General features: G+C 51.8%; 1 protein-coding gene across 2 annotated transcripts in view; it reads left to right on the top strand.

Annotated features, from left to right (window-relative positions):
* Positions 1 to 14,591, top strand: part of CACNA2D3 (calcium voltage-gated channel auxiliary subunit alpha2delta 3) — an 851,905-nt gene that overhangs the window by 643,293 nt on the left and 194,021 nt on the right. The gene's annotated exons all lie outside the window — the stretch shown is intronic.

Below are 14,591 nucleotides of genomic sequence, written 5' to 3'. Positions count from 1 at the left end.
CATTACTAGGGAGGGTGCATTTCTATGTGTTTGTTAATCCCGTTGTTACTTTTAGCGTGCTCTTACATCCGTTGATGACTACTGCTATGACAGGCGTGGTGCTAGCTGTTCTGCATGCGTGAAAACTTTCAATTATTAACTAATATAATAGGAAACCTAGCAGTCGGTGCTGTGCAAGGGCCCGGAGGCTCAAAGGAAGGGCGCCTGTGCGTTCAGGCCTGGGCAGAAGGTGTGTGGAGAAGGCATTCTGCAGTCAGACTGTAAACCGATGTGCATGCCAGGCCGAGGAGGTACAGATGTCTGTGGGGAAGGCAGCTATCCCCCAGTGATAAAGGGATAAAGGGATAAGGTGACTAGGAAGTTTCAGAACCAGGAGCCCTAACCCAGAGCAAGTGCCCATGCGCTGAGTTCAGCTCCGCTGGCTGGTAATCTTCAGGAGGTAGGAGGCAGAGTGAGGCCCGGTCTCTGCAGCCACATGGGTGAACAACAGGGTCCTCACTGGACGACGGCAGTTAGGATCTGTCTAGACTAGCACCATCCAGTAAAGATATAACGTCAGCCACCAACATGAGCTGCTCTGTCATTTAGAATTTTCTGGTGGCCACATCGGAAAAAAAGCAAAAGAGAAACAGGTGGAATGCAGTTTAAGAATATATTTTGGCTACCCCGTATATCCAGAATCACAGTTTCAACATAAAACCAATTAAAAAATTACTCATGCACTATTTTCCATTATTTTCTTCACTAACCTTTGAAATCGGGTGTCTTTCATGCTTTCACATCTCATTTAGACCTAGCCACATTTCAGGTGTTCCAGAGCCACGGGTGGCTCGATGCTAGCAGATGGGACAGCGCAGGTCAAGAGTGTGATCAAGACATTTTGGACCCTTTCCTTAAAGTGGGCTGGAACCAACTCCACCACCAGCAGCGGCTCCTGTTGCCATTCCATCCTGGTAGTCCGTGCAAGTGGTGGGTGGTTAGTTAGTCCCTCCCTTGTGGCCTCTGTCCCACCCTCACAGGCTGCGGGGTGGAAGCTGGGAGTTGTTCGGAATTCAGGAGCAGAAGGTCAACGGCCGGAGCAGATGGGCTCCTGGCTTTAGTCAAGCGGCTCTGGCGGATTCAGCCATGTGAGTTCACTCCTAAGCCACGCAGCCTTCCCCCACCAACCTGCACAGCCCCGGCCAGCAGGTGGGAAGCCTTAGCCGCCTAGAGAGAGCCCGAGCTGTTGGGTTTTCTAAAATCAGAATACTCAGACCCCCCCAGCCATGTCTGTGGTTCTACCAAACTCACGTCCACTCTTGCAGGAGCTCCAGGGGTGCAGTACGTGTGCTGTCTTCCCACCGATGACAGACTCTTTCCAGGCCCTCTGGGTTGCAGCGTTGCCTTGCCAGCCCCTGGCTGTCCACAGCCTGTGTTCTGTCTGACCTCACCAGCCTTTCCCGTGGGGCACTCCTTGACTGTCCCACTCATTCTGCCACTTTGTTCTTGTGGACCTCTGGGAGGGTCATTTGTCTTTGTCCTTCTGCTAGTGCCCATGGGTTCTAGATGGGCTGTCGCAGAAGATCATAGAACATATGAGTTAACACGTGGCCGTGCTGATAAATACATTCTTATGCTGGATTCCTCTCCTGTGGAATTAAGTGGACATTCCCATCAGCGCATGCATGTAAATGTATGTTAAATGCAAGGGAGACTGTACATATCAAACACCGTTTAAATAGGAACTTAGAAGTTGGGGGCACTGGTAGACTCCTTGTCCAGATCCGACTGACTTAGCTAAAGCAGTGGACCACGTGAAGAGCCTTTGTACCATCACCAGAACTGTTGATGTGGGGCTGAGATGCGATCTTCATCACATCTGGGTAGATCTTTGGGTTATGCAGGGGCCGTCTCCCCCCACCCACATTTCATGGTTTTATTGCTTTGGTCATCCCTGCTCTGGAGACACCTCGGTTCATGGTCCTTCGTTTCTTCCCCTCATCCACACCCACTCAGGGCAAATGGCAAGGGTTCTTTCTTGGTCAACAGGTGTGGGCGTGGCCACCCCCATCCCCATGCCCAGCCCCATCCCCCCCGCTGCCACGTTCGATTGGATCTGGCTGCAGAATGTGCCCAGAGCCCTCCCACCTCTCCTGTCTCTACACCCTGGCCAGGGGGACCCTTCTTCTGTGTCTCCCAGATGGCTGCAGTCCCCTTTCTGCTCCTCTCTGGACACCTGGCTTTGCCCCGCCCCCTCCCCCCGCCCTGGCATTATTCACTCTGCAGGTCAGATGGCAATCTGACAATCAGATGACAGGGCCCCTGACTGCCATTTAGTGTGAAACCCAAACTCCTGGCTGTGAGCCACCCCCTTCCCTCTCACCTCCCATCATATCCCTTGCTCTCGTTTCCTTGGATCACTAATCACCCCTGGGAAATGTGGATGTGTTCAAATTTTCCCCTCCTGTCGCTTGTGGGTTTCTGGGATTTTGCTACTGCACAGAAGAGAGTCAGTAGATATTTGTTGAATGATTTTGATGATGTTTGAATGATGTTGATGACTACATGTCTGGGTACCAATTTCCCACAATACATGAGAAGTGCAGGTGCCCCACATTCACTCATCAAACGTGTATTGACTGCTTCCCCTATCAGGTACAGAAACTGAATGACACATGATTGGCCAGTCCCTCCTCTTTCTGCCTCTCCCTCTGCCCTCCTGCCGGCCTGCAACGGTTCATCAGATGCTCCTAGAGTCCAGCACTGTCCTAGCTCATCGGGACATAGAAGTAGGTAGAAGGGTGTCTCTCCCCACAGAAGCTCACTGCCCAAAGCAAGAGTTCTCTGACAGCAAGAGAAAGGCCAAGAGGAGCTACAGGCTCACAGTGGCAGTTAAATGCTAAGTTAAATGTCTCTCTTGAGGAAAGGTGCCTTGAAATGCAGGAGGGCTTCCCAGAGGAGGTGGCATGCACACCAACTGCATCCACCTATCCCCTAGAGGATATCCCTCCCTACCCCTCCCGCTCAGGAGAGTCCCCACACTCTCCTCAGGATGGCTGTCCTCAGCCCTGACTTCTTTACTTTTTTTAAAGATTTTATTTATTTATTTGACAGACAGAGATCACAAGTAGGCAGAGAGGCAGGCAGAGAGGGAGGAGGAAGCAGGCTCCCCGCAGAGCAGAGAGCACGATGCGGGGCTCCATCCAGGACCCTGGGATCATGACCCGAGCCAAAGGCAGAGGCTTTAACCCACGGAGCCATCCAGCCCACCTCCCCCCCCACACACACACGACTTCTTGCTCTGGTCTCAGAACCATGCAGGAGCCTGTCAGGGGTTTCACGTCCCTTCCAAACCTTTCTCTCACGGTCTAGGTAGAATTCCCTCTCGCCCTCCTCTCAAGCTGCTGAGGAACTGAAGAAGACTCCCCAGTAGGTGGCGCCCGGGCACCGCCGTGTGCCGTGTCCCCACGCAGATGATGTCCCTGCCGGGGCACCTTCTCAGAACGAAACCCAGGTGACGCCAGCTCAGGCCTGGTCTGAATCCATTCCGTTTCGTTTCAGAGAAAGAATTAAGAGATGCCCAGTAAGTGTATCTGCTCAGAGGAGTGTGTTCTCTGAGAAAAAATAAACAAGGCTGCGGGACCCCCGTGTAGCAAGCCTGTTCCTTTTTAAATCCATCATTTGGCAAAGGAGAAGACAGAGCCTTGCATGCCTTCCTCTGGAGGAAATTGCTGAAGGCACTGTTTGCGCGGCCCTGGTCTGGACACTTGGGTGCCAGGAGCAGCCCCGAGCAGGGAGCGTTCTCACCTTGAGAGCCCCGGGAGGAGGCAAGGTCGTGGTGTGCCAGGATCTGGTGGCCAGAAGCTACTCTGTGTCCTGGAAATAGCTGCCGGGTCCCCACGTTCTGTGCTGGGCGTGTGCTTGGGCACTCAAGACATAGATGGAGTTGAGCAGGTGGGGGAACTGGCAGCAAGGGCATGGGGTTACCTAGCGGGTCCACTCTCAGACTCCAGGAGAGCATCTGTGTGTGTTTTATCTTCTTAAGTGTCCTGCGGGCTGGTGCCCACCCTAGAGGGAGTAGCTAATGCCTTGGCCAAAACTATTGGTCAGAAAGCAAATTTGGGCCCGTTTTCTGGGGAAAGGGGAAAAAAAAAAGGATGATGATAGACAATGACATCTGGTCATTTTTCAGAAAGTTAAATCCATTCCATTGAAAGGAGGTCCTTAATTAGGAAGCAGGGTTATAAGGTTCTTTGGCAGCGTGCCGTTGGGGCTGGAGAGCCTCTCTTAGCTCCTGCAGACACTTTTCCCCTTCTGCTCTGCTCTCTGCCCCGGCACACTGGTCCGGACGGCACTCAGCAGCGGATCCTCTACGCTGGGCACTGGGTGGGGTTGGGCGAGTGGGCCCCTCCCCCTGCAAGAGAGAGAGAAAGGCCGGTGGGGTGGGGTACACATTCAGCCCTGTGCCCCCGGAACCGGCTGCACCCAGTCTCAAGCCACATCAGCCTGGCTGTCTCTGTAGCTCTCTCTCTCTCTCTCTGGGGGCTCTGTCCCTTCAGGCAGAATGCTGGAAGGGCCCCACTGCTCCTGGGGAGCAGAGGGCACCGTTTCTTCTCGTCTCCCTCAGCCTGCCCACACTGCCTGCTACAATAGCCTCTTTATTAAACCTTCCTTAATTAGCCAGCGTGACTATGCCATGTGCTTCCTGCTGGGGGCCTGACTGATACAAAGGTAAGAGTAGACCGAAGGTTTGCTTTTCTTAAGCTCTGACTCTGCCAAAAAAGAAAGCAAGAAGGCAGGATGGCAGGACGGCAGGACGGCAGGACGGCAGGACGGCAGGACGGCAGGGAAGCAGTGGGAAGGAGGAGAGAAGGAGGAAAGGAAGGAAGAGCAAGAGACGCCCCATTAGTGCCTTGATTATTCATGTAGGTAGTTATCTCTCAGAGCAGTGGGAGCAGAGAGCTTGCATACACCCTTCCAGGAAATTTCCCTTTTGCTCGAGGGATTAAGACACAGACCTGTTGCTTACAACCCCAGCAGCCTAGCCGATACAGCCCTGAAATCCCCAAGTCTGGGAGCCTCTGCTGGGTGTGGTTCTGACCCCAGCTCTCAGGGACCCCAGTCTGCACCCCTTCCACCCGCCACCCACCTCCCTCCCCAGAGAGGTTTCTCCCCCATCCAACCAGGGTTCTTGCATAGGACTTCGAGTTTGGCCTCTGCACTACATTATAGAAATATCCTGACGCATCTGCCCCTGACGGCAGGGCAAGCCACCTGAATGCGGATCCGATTGTGTTCTGCTCCCCCGTGTATATCCATGGCCTGGTGAGGTACCACCCAGCGGAAGAGAGAGAGTGGTGAGTCGGTGGGGAGACAAGGCTCACATCTAGGAAACTGATGACAGGCTGTATTCTTAGGCACCGGGGTGGAAATACCGTTCAGAAGTAGACTTTGTAAAAAGACTTGGTGTCTTGCTATGGAAGGGGTGGCTGGAGGAGGCCTCGGGGAGCTGGTGTGCAGCCTAGAAGCTTGAGGTCACCGTCTGCAATCCAGGCCAGCACAGCTGGGAGCAGCAAAGGGCCCTTCAGACGCCAGATGCATAACCAGCTCCTTCTCCCACTGCTGATGCCGTGAGCCTGCCCGCCCCCACCCCCGCGCCCACAATCCCTCCCTCACCTGGCATGTATTCACTGGGCACATCTCACGTGCTCTATCAGATGCTGGAAGATCCGGCCGTAAGACAAGACAGACATAATTCCCCTTCATTTCCTGTTTACAATCTCCTGCAGATTTTTTTTTTAAAGCTCCTAAGTAAACAAACAAATAAAAAAGCACTACACATTTTGGATCAACTCTCCAAAAGAAACAAGGATCTGAGAAAACAAAAATGTAGGGAGAGGCCCCCCCCTTCGCTGGATGGTCAGGGAGAGCCCTTCCTGGGAATGGCATGTTTAGCTCAGCCTTGGGGCGGGGGTGGAAATCACCATGCAAAGCTGTTCGGAGACTCACTGAGGCTGAAGGAACAGTGCAAAGAAAGACGCTGAGGCTTGGGATGTTCAAGATGTCCTGTGTCTGGAACCTGTTGGTACATCTAGGACAGACTTCTAATGCACCAGGGGAGGTGACTGGAGGTTCTTTTGATAGGGTCCTACTGGGGAAGAAGCCTGGCGAAGCATGTGACACTCTGCCCTTGTCCCTTCAGTGCCTGCCATTTTCCACACACACCAGCCTGGCTTGCAGCTGCCAGCACCCCGCTGAAGACTTCCCCCAGCTTCTGGAGTGCGCTCCTCTGAGGCACACAGCAGGCCAGAGGTGCCAGGGAATTAGAAGACTGGCGAGCACTTCCACCTCCCAAGCCCGCGATCTCCAGGTGCCTCTTTGGCAGCGCCCCCTGGAGCCCTGAGGTGGGACTGCGATGCAGCTACCCACAGCGCTACGGGGCTTGACGATGCCCCTAGTGTTGGCCGCCTGTATCCCTTGGTGTCTGAGTCCCTTGGCCATGTCCCCACAGGCATTTCCGTGGAACCCCTCCCAAGTGAATACCTTGCTTTTGAATCCTAGTCCCTGGGGGCTGCTTCAGAGGGAAAACTGAATTCGCAACCCCAGCGGACCCGTGTTTCTCTGCAAAAACTGATTTGCGGTAGCCTAGAGCGTCAGATGCACTTTTGTGTGCCCCCACTCCACCCTTGGCATTAACGTGATGCCTTCCGCCACATTTTCCGTTCCTTTCAGACCCCTGCGCGTGAACGCACATCACACCAGCCTACTTGGAGAATCCGCATTTGCGCTCAGAAGTACCAGGGAGCACGGGCTTTGTGCCGTTAATAATCAAGGGCAGGCGTTTTAAGGAAATCTGGTTTAGAGATAACATCCTCTGCTGCTTTATTGTTTGGCGAAAAGATGTGATGAGGACAAAGCCTTTCTTTACACTGGACGCACTCTGACCTTTGTTTTACTAGATTAATTTCATATCTAGAGTGTCCCATCTTGGATGATGAATTAGCAATAAAAAGCTCATCAAAATGTAATTACATGCAATGTGTTGAATAATGATCTCTTAAAAATTCCTATAGATTTGTCTGCACCTCCTTCCCCTCCTGGGGGAAATGAGCCTCAGCTGCTTGCTACTAGCCCCAGCTCAGGAATGCAAACCCTGGCCCTATGGAGGGTCTGAGATGGGAGAGCTGGCTTCCATCATTGCCCAGTGTCATCCGTTGATCAATTGCTTTTCTGCATGGGATACACATCTTTATATGATTTAAAGGACCATCTCCACGGGGGTAGGAATACACAGGAAGTGGAAGCCCTCACCTCCTCCATCTGCAGCAGCCTGTCGCAGGGAGGGAGTTGTTAATTAAAATGTTAACTGCCCCGACAATAGCGGGCAGACCAGCATGGAGAAGGCCTGCAAAGCAAGCCTTAAAGCTTTCATAACTGTAAATTCCAGGAAAGTTTGCTCCTCCTTAAAATAGGAAAACAGAACCATCTGTGTCTCAGAGGAGACTTAACTGAGCTGTGCGAGTGTTGCTAGGCTTTCCCCAGGAGCCCGGCTGGTTTCTCTCCAGGGGCTGGTCTTGGACAGGGAGAAAGCCGAGCCTTACCCCTGCTTGCTTGAGGAGCCCTGCAAACCCTACAGCTGGGGCTGACAGCAGACTATTCAGATGATTCCAACAGTGAAAATGCCCACACTCATTTGAATAACTGAAGAATTCAATCATTTGAATGCCGATGATTATTCCTCTCGGAGTTTACATTTTAGAAAGATAGTGCATCTGAATCCCCATGAGGGCATTAAATTGCTATCTAATTAGCAGTCCCAAATTATATATATTTAAAAGATAATTAAAGGTTTGAAGGCTGTTGGAATAACTGGTTATACATTTAAATGAATCACGAGAAATTTGTTAGTAATGTGCGGAGTTTTTCTTTTATTTCTTGCTTCTCTCTTTGAAGTTCAGTAGACCCAACCTCTCGGGGTTAAGTTTGGTAGCGGTAAGATAAAGGCAGATGGTTTTAATTATTGCAATCCAACCTCCAAATAATTATAAGCAGCTGTCATTTTTACATAATCCTAAATGATAAGACCCAAAGAATGCAAGTAGAAAGGTTGACACCAGGGGCTCTTGGGCACCTTAATTTAATTATGCCCACCACGCTGCCGGGCTGACCACTGCACTTTGCTGAGAGGGTGCCTGAACCGTTCCGATCCTCGGTTGACTTTTAAAACCACGCAGTGGGCACGTGTATTTCTGAACGGGCTCCCCAGGTGCCACTTCTGCATTCTCTGTGGGTGTTTGCAGGGCAGAGGGGAGCCCTGATATGCTCGGAGTATGGAGACAAGAAAGTAGTTTGACTCAGCCAGATGGGCCTTGCCTGCAAGTCCTCCTCTGCCTCCCTGCCCCTTTCTCCTCGGGATGGGGTCTTCCCCTGTTCTTGTGCCACTGAGCCCCTCCTAGAGGTGATGGCCCGGTAGAAGGCCACCCAGCAGCTGGCATTTCTCTGGGCTGTGGCTGGGGATTTCTCAGGGAGCAGCACTCACGCAGAGGGCCAGGGTCAGAAATCCCAAATGACTGGCTGACCTGCCGGCCTCTACCCAGGAGGCTCCAGGATCCCATTTACACTTACATTTTGGGTGTGTCTCTCTTCGGAAGGACAGAAGACCCCCCTGAGGAGCAAGTCAGGGAGATACTTATCATAGCCACAGTGGCTGCTCTCTATTGGACCCAATGACTACAAAACCAAAGTCTGACAAAAGCACACCATTTACCCTAGGCAGCCCTGTGGTTGCACTTTGCCAGAGGCAAGTCTAGAGCATCATCTAGAAGGAAGACACACCACACCACACACACACCCCAAATTGAATCAAAAGCCCAAGGACCCAAATGCCTGCTTGCTTCTCCTAGAAAGCCTCTCCTGGGGCATCTCAGTTTCTAGCTACATTCCGGCAAGAGGGTTTGGGGGGAACTGGGACAGGTGAACGGAATTCCCGGACTCCTACTATTGTAGCAGGATTGGGGGTCCTATGACTGGAACGCCCGTGTCGGGAAATGGAGCCTGCTTCATCCAGGCTCAGATACAAATATAAACAGTACCTTCCTGTACAGTTAGTGGAAAGAGACTTTTGAGGGTGTAATCATCGAGGTTCACCTCTGCTCAGTGTGGAATGGCAGGGAGGTGGCTGACTGTGATCCCAGGTCACCTCGTGGCCATCCCTTCCTGTGCCCTCGTAGGACCCATCACAGGCAAGCACCTGTCCACTGAGGGCAGCCTCAGGGCCACCAGGATATGTCAGTCCATGAGCCAGAGCAGTCTCTGAGGCTAGGGTCAGTCTCTGCTTCAGCCTCCCTGGTCAGCTGTGTGACCTTGGACAAGTCACTCAACCTCCCTGACCTCAGTTTCCTGTGCTGAAAAATGAACGCAAAAATAGGGCCTCTGGAGGGGATTGTTCTGAGGATAAAATGAGCTCATGTTCCCGTAAGGTCTGGAACTGGCCAGGCACGTAATGTGTGTTATACACGTCCTCATGAAATGAATATAGGTCCCAATGTGTTCGCTTACTCTGTTTACTCATTCGACTATTTAACGATTCGTGATCTGCCAGGTACTCTCCTGGCACTGGCAGGTTTGATGCCAAAGGAGAAGCAGCCTCTTTCTGGAAGATCTTGGGACCTCTTGGGGACATAGGCAAGTAAGCAACAAACTTGCAGTATGCCGTGTTGGGTGTGGAGATGGAGAGACCGCAGGAGGCTTAGGAGAGCACAGGAAGGACCTGAACCAACTCCGCACTGGGCAACAGACGACCCTCCTCTGGGTCCTGGGAGACACTGGACTTTGAGCCGGGGTGAAGAGTGCTGGGAACAGTTGGAGTGGGGGAGGGAGGCGGGGCCTGAAGGCAAGGGTGGTGATAACATTGTTAGCAGCTGTGGCTGGATCTAGCTGGAGAGCAGTACAGAGGGAGTTGGGGAAGTGGTGAGAGGGAGGTCCGAGCCATAGGCAGAGGCAGAGTCCTGATGAGGACTGTGGCATTCTGGAACACTGGACATCATCCTAGAGGGCACGGGGAGCAGGGCTGTGAAGATTCCAAGCCAAGTGGTGGTTTTGGTTGCAGAAGAACCCCCTTGGCTGGACCCTGAACAGTGGATGGCAGGGGCACAGAACATGCAGGGGGCCTTAGGAGATGCTCACCCTCGTCGTGGGGAGCGAGGATATTGTGGTAGCTGAAACTAAGTTGGTAGCGAGAAGAATGGAGAGATATGACTCAATTTCAAGATACACATTGAAGATAAAAGCAATGAACATGGTGTTTTGATAAGCCCTGGTTGCCTTGCCTGGCCCACTGGCCTCTTTCTCTGACTATTCGCCTCTCCAGCCTCTGCCCAACATCTTTATGATCACAGACAAACGTAAGACTCAGAGGACTGAGTCAGCCTTGCAGGGGATCTTTGGTTTTCCTATGAGTCATGGGCAACATCAGAAGTCTTTTGGGCATATTCAGACCAGCATGCATCCAGAATTTTTTTTTTTTTAAGATAGAGCAGTGTATTTCAGAATCACCTGCAAAAAAAAAAAAAAAAGAATCAAACCTAAATATTTTGCTGGGTCACCAGTCCAGTGGGCTGGACAGAGCAGGGACAGATGAGAGCCTACTCAGTTTGGTGGTCAAGATGTGGCCAGGGCAGAGAGCTGGTGGGTGGGAAAGATGATCGTAGGCATATTGATGCTACAATACTGTGTGTCCTTGGGAAGGTGCAGAGCAAGGGCCACCCCAGGGGAGACGGGAGATAGACTCCAGCAAAGGTTCCGAGAAACATCCTTGGAAGATGTGGGTATAGAGGAGGATTGATCTCTTTATGTCTTCTCTTCCTTCACAAATATCTTGAAAACTTTAAGCAGAAAAAGAGAAACAAAATGAAGACATCATGCCAAGCATTCCGCTAGATAAAATCACGTGCATGCGTGTGCTCACACACAGAGACACACACACACACATTCATATAGGTTTGAGGAAGCCTCAGCTTTCTGATATAGGTTGATCCCATCACAGGCATAAACCAGAGTCTGGGGGAGTGATAGCTGGCTTGGAAGAAGGGATTCCTTTCCCTCTTTCCTTCCTCTCTCTCTTTCCTTCACTTGCAAATTCATTACCCTCTTCCTGCCGAAATGCCAGTTAGCACAGAAACCTGAACATGGCGAGAGGTCTCTCCGTTCCGAGCACCGTCCCTCGGAGGGGAACCAGTAAGACTGGAGACTTCTCCCAGGAGCTGAGCCAGGAGAGGCACTGGGAACGGGGTGGGTGGTAGGTGAGGAAGGCGTGGAGAGGTGCTGGCCACAGGAGGCAACGCCCAGAAGAGAGCTCGGTCTGTGTGGACGCTCAGCTACAGCACCCCTGGAGAGGAAACGTGTCTCATCGCACTGTCGGGTGATGTGCTTTTCTGATCTCACCTGAGTGAATAAGAAAATTCATTGTCTTGGCAGTTCCAAAATTGGGAGTCTCCTTGTGGTGCCCAATTATAGTGCATGTTCAAAATAGCCTGACACATTTCAATTCCCAAGGGTCTCTTGCTCGAGGGAATAATGCCAACTAAAGTTCTGTAAGTGCGCAGAAAACTTGCCTTGGCAAATGTCACATACTTTCAACTTATAGAGGTCCTCTTGTTATCCTAGATGTTATTTCCTAATGACTTAGGTATCTCCAACCTTTGTATGAAAGCAGCTTTGGGATATGGCACTGGGTGCTTAAGATCCTGGTGCAACTGTGTTTGGAACTTTGAAATTCATTCTTTTCTTCTCTTTCTTTCTTTCTTTCTTTCTTCTTTTTGTTTTTAGAGCAGTGGAGGGTGAGCAAGCAGTGGGGGCTTGCGGGATGGGCAAAGGGAGAGGGAGGGAATGAATCCCAGGCAGACTCCACACCCAGCACAAGCCCCACTCAGGGCTCCATCTCATGACCCTGAGATCATGACCTGAACTGAAATCAAGTCAGACACTGAAAAGTTGAGCCAGACAGACGCCCCTGAAATTCATTTTGAAGGCTGATCTGCATCTAAGCTTTGCCCAGAAAGCCATAGTGTGGGTTTTGTCCAAAGTGTTCCAACCTATCAGAGGGGCTGCCTTCCAAGCACCCACAGGTGTCTTTCCTTTGCTAGTGGCATTCGGGTTCTGCCTTCTCTGCTACAGGCTGCTATACCCCCCCCCCCAAATGGGCCCTTCCCCTGACTCAGGTCCTGCACTCCCTTTTCCGGGTCAGCTTCCCTGCTTCCCAGGCCTGTTGCTGGCACAAAAACTCCTCCCGCCCCCGCCGCTCAGCCTGATTTTCATTTTTATGACTCGCCAGCTATGACAAGACAGACCGGCTTCCTGGGAATGGGAATTTCAGCCCAGCCACCATGGAGAAGCCACACTGAAGGTCAAAACCGCTGGCAGAGCTGGGCCGCTTCCTCCCCACACCGTGTGGGTGACTCATGGCGACTTGGAGGACACCGATGAAGATAAAGGTCATTTGGGTTTTCAAAGCAGCCTGTTAATTGCTGTTTTTTAAAAAAATACCAAAGCTGTTTGAGTTTTACAACTATCAAAAGGATTTGGTAATCACACTAAGAGAGCACGGGGAACTTTTCATCTTTGAGACGCTTAAAAACATTAATTAGTAAGAGCACGGTACCTGGTGGAAAAAGGAAAAGCCTTGTTGTCTGGACATGCCCAGTTGTGTTTCTCCCACCTTCCGGCTGCTTTGGGACACACCCACCGGGCTTCCCTCCTGCGTATCTGGGCTTCTCATCTTCCCATGCGCAGGAAGGATTTTATCTCCATATACAGACTAATCGGGACATCGCGGTGCTTGTCCCTGCCATCCTGTCATCTAGCTTACTTAGCAGGGTCTGAGCCCCATTGCGGCACACCACTAGAGGGCCAGCACCATTCTGATGGAGATCCCAGCTACCACGGTGCCCTGGGATGCTACCAGGCTTGTCTGAGACTCTGAGTCAGATACTGGCTAATGGGCCTGGCGTTACCTGTCCTGTATATGTGGCCCGATGCCAGCTCTGTGTATGCCTTCAGTGAGTCCTTACTTGTTCTCAATCTGAAACTGACTCTTGCGTGGGCTTCGGCCATGGTTCTGCACCCGCTTACCATGCCGGCTGTGTGCGGCGCTGTGGGTGGTCGCCATCGGAGCTGAGACCCCCTCCAGGGAGGCAGTGCGGACGGTGGTGAGGACCCAAGGCTCAGCTACCGAGCAGAGGTGGGGTTGAATCTCTCAGTCCTAACGTCAATCAGCTGTGCCGCCGCCACATGGTCTGCATCCCTGGACTCCGCATTTGCCTGTATGTGGGGGCGATCAACCCTCCAAGGAGGTACACGCTGCGTTTAGCACCGTGCCTGGAAGGAGAGCATTCACTCTTCCTGAGCAATGATAGGAGGGACGGGAGAAGCTGGCTGGCAGAAAACTGTCTCTCTCTCTCTCTCTCTTTTTTTTTTTTTTTTTTGCTAAAGGCAGTCACTTGGAAAGCAGAACATTTTATAAATTCCTTGTGGGAGAAACAATGAACTTAGAGAGCTGGAAGCAGTAACTGCTTCCAAGGACTTACCTTTGGGCCAGCTAGCCGAATAGTGGGTGGCGATGCCCTTGTTATCCGTTTTATGATAGCAAGGGCAATATTTTGTTTTCCATTCTTGCCCTTTTTGGTATTTTCCAAATTTTCTACAGTGAGCAGTTTTTACATGGAAAATCGGGGATCGGGGTGGTGGGTACTTAAAAAACAGCAAAAACTTAAACTAAACGTGGACTCTCGCTGGGAGAGCAGTGTCTGATACTCTGCTTCTACTGAGTCTCCGCTGACTGGGGCCACCCCCTCTGAGGCTGGATCTTGCATGACAGCCAGAGAACTTGACTTGCAAGCTCTAGGGGACAAAGCTATAGCCCTGTCTCAGGCCTAACTGGCCACATGGCCTTGGGGCCACATCCTGTTTGCGACCCTTCCCTTTGACCTTGAGAATGGACTGCAACACCAGGTTGAACTGCCACTTTCAAAGTCTAGAAATATGATTAAACAGCCACACTGTAAAGAAACATTGTATCCCATGAGCTTTGGCACTGGGTGGAGGCAGGGGCTGCCACATCCCTGAATGGGTAATGACGTTAGCATTTACTGGTGTTGGACTAGTGAGTGTTTCTCGAGACTGTTTGTTAGAACATACCCTGTGCGGTGCCACATTTGTGCCCATTTGCTTCCCACGCCAGCCCTGTGAGCTGAATGCTATTACCCCACCCTGCAGACGAGCAGCAGGGGGCTCAGAGAAATGCACGCCCGCCACGGAACATGCAGCCCGTGTGTGATTCAGAGATCCAGGCTGCTACCTGCTCTTCCAACCGCCCTGATGGGCAAGCAGTGGGTCATGACCTACACCCTGAGTGCAGGAGACGACCCTGCTCAGACGGCTTCTCCATGCTTTGCTGAGGCTTCCCCAGGCCTGGCTCAGTGCCTGATAAGTGTATTTGGTGGGGGGGGGGATGTAGGTGAGTATAGGAGAAAATAAGGGACTGGATGGAGGCAGGAGGGAAGGAATGAGGTGCCCAGGAGCCATTAGGCCATGCTGTCTTGTGCGCAGAGGAGAGA

This window comes from Mustela putorius, unplaced genomic scaffold (assembly GCF_011764305.1).
Source record: "Mustela putorius furo isolate JIRA1106 unplaced genomic scaffold, ASM1176430v1.1 tig00000095_pilon_pilon_pilon, whole genome shotgun sequence".
Lineage (NCBI taxonomy): Eukaryota > Metazoa > Chordata > Mammalia > Carnivora > Mustelidae > Mustela > Mustela putorius.
The sequence above is the reverse complement of the archived record's forward strand: the minus strand, read 5'-3'. Positions and strand labels throughout refer to the sequence as shown.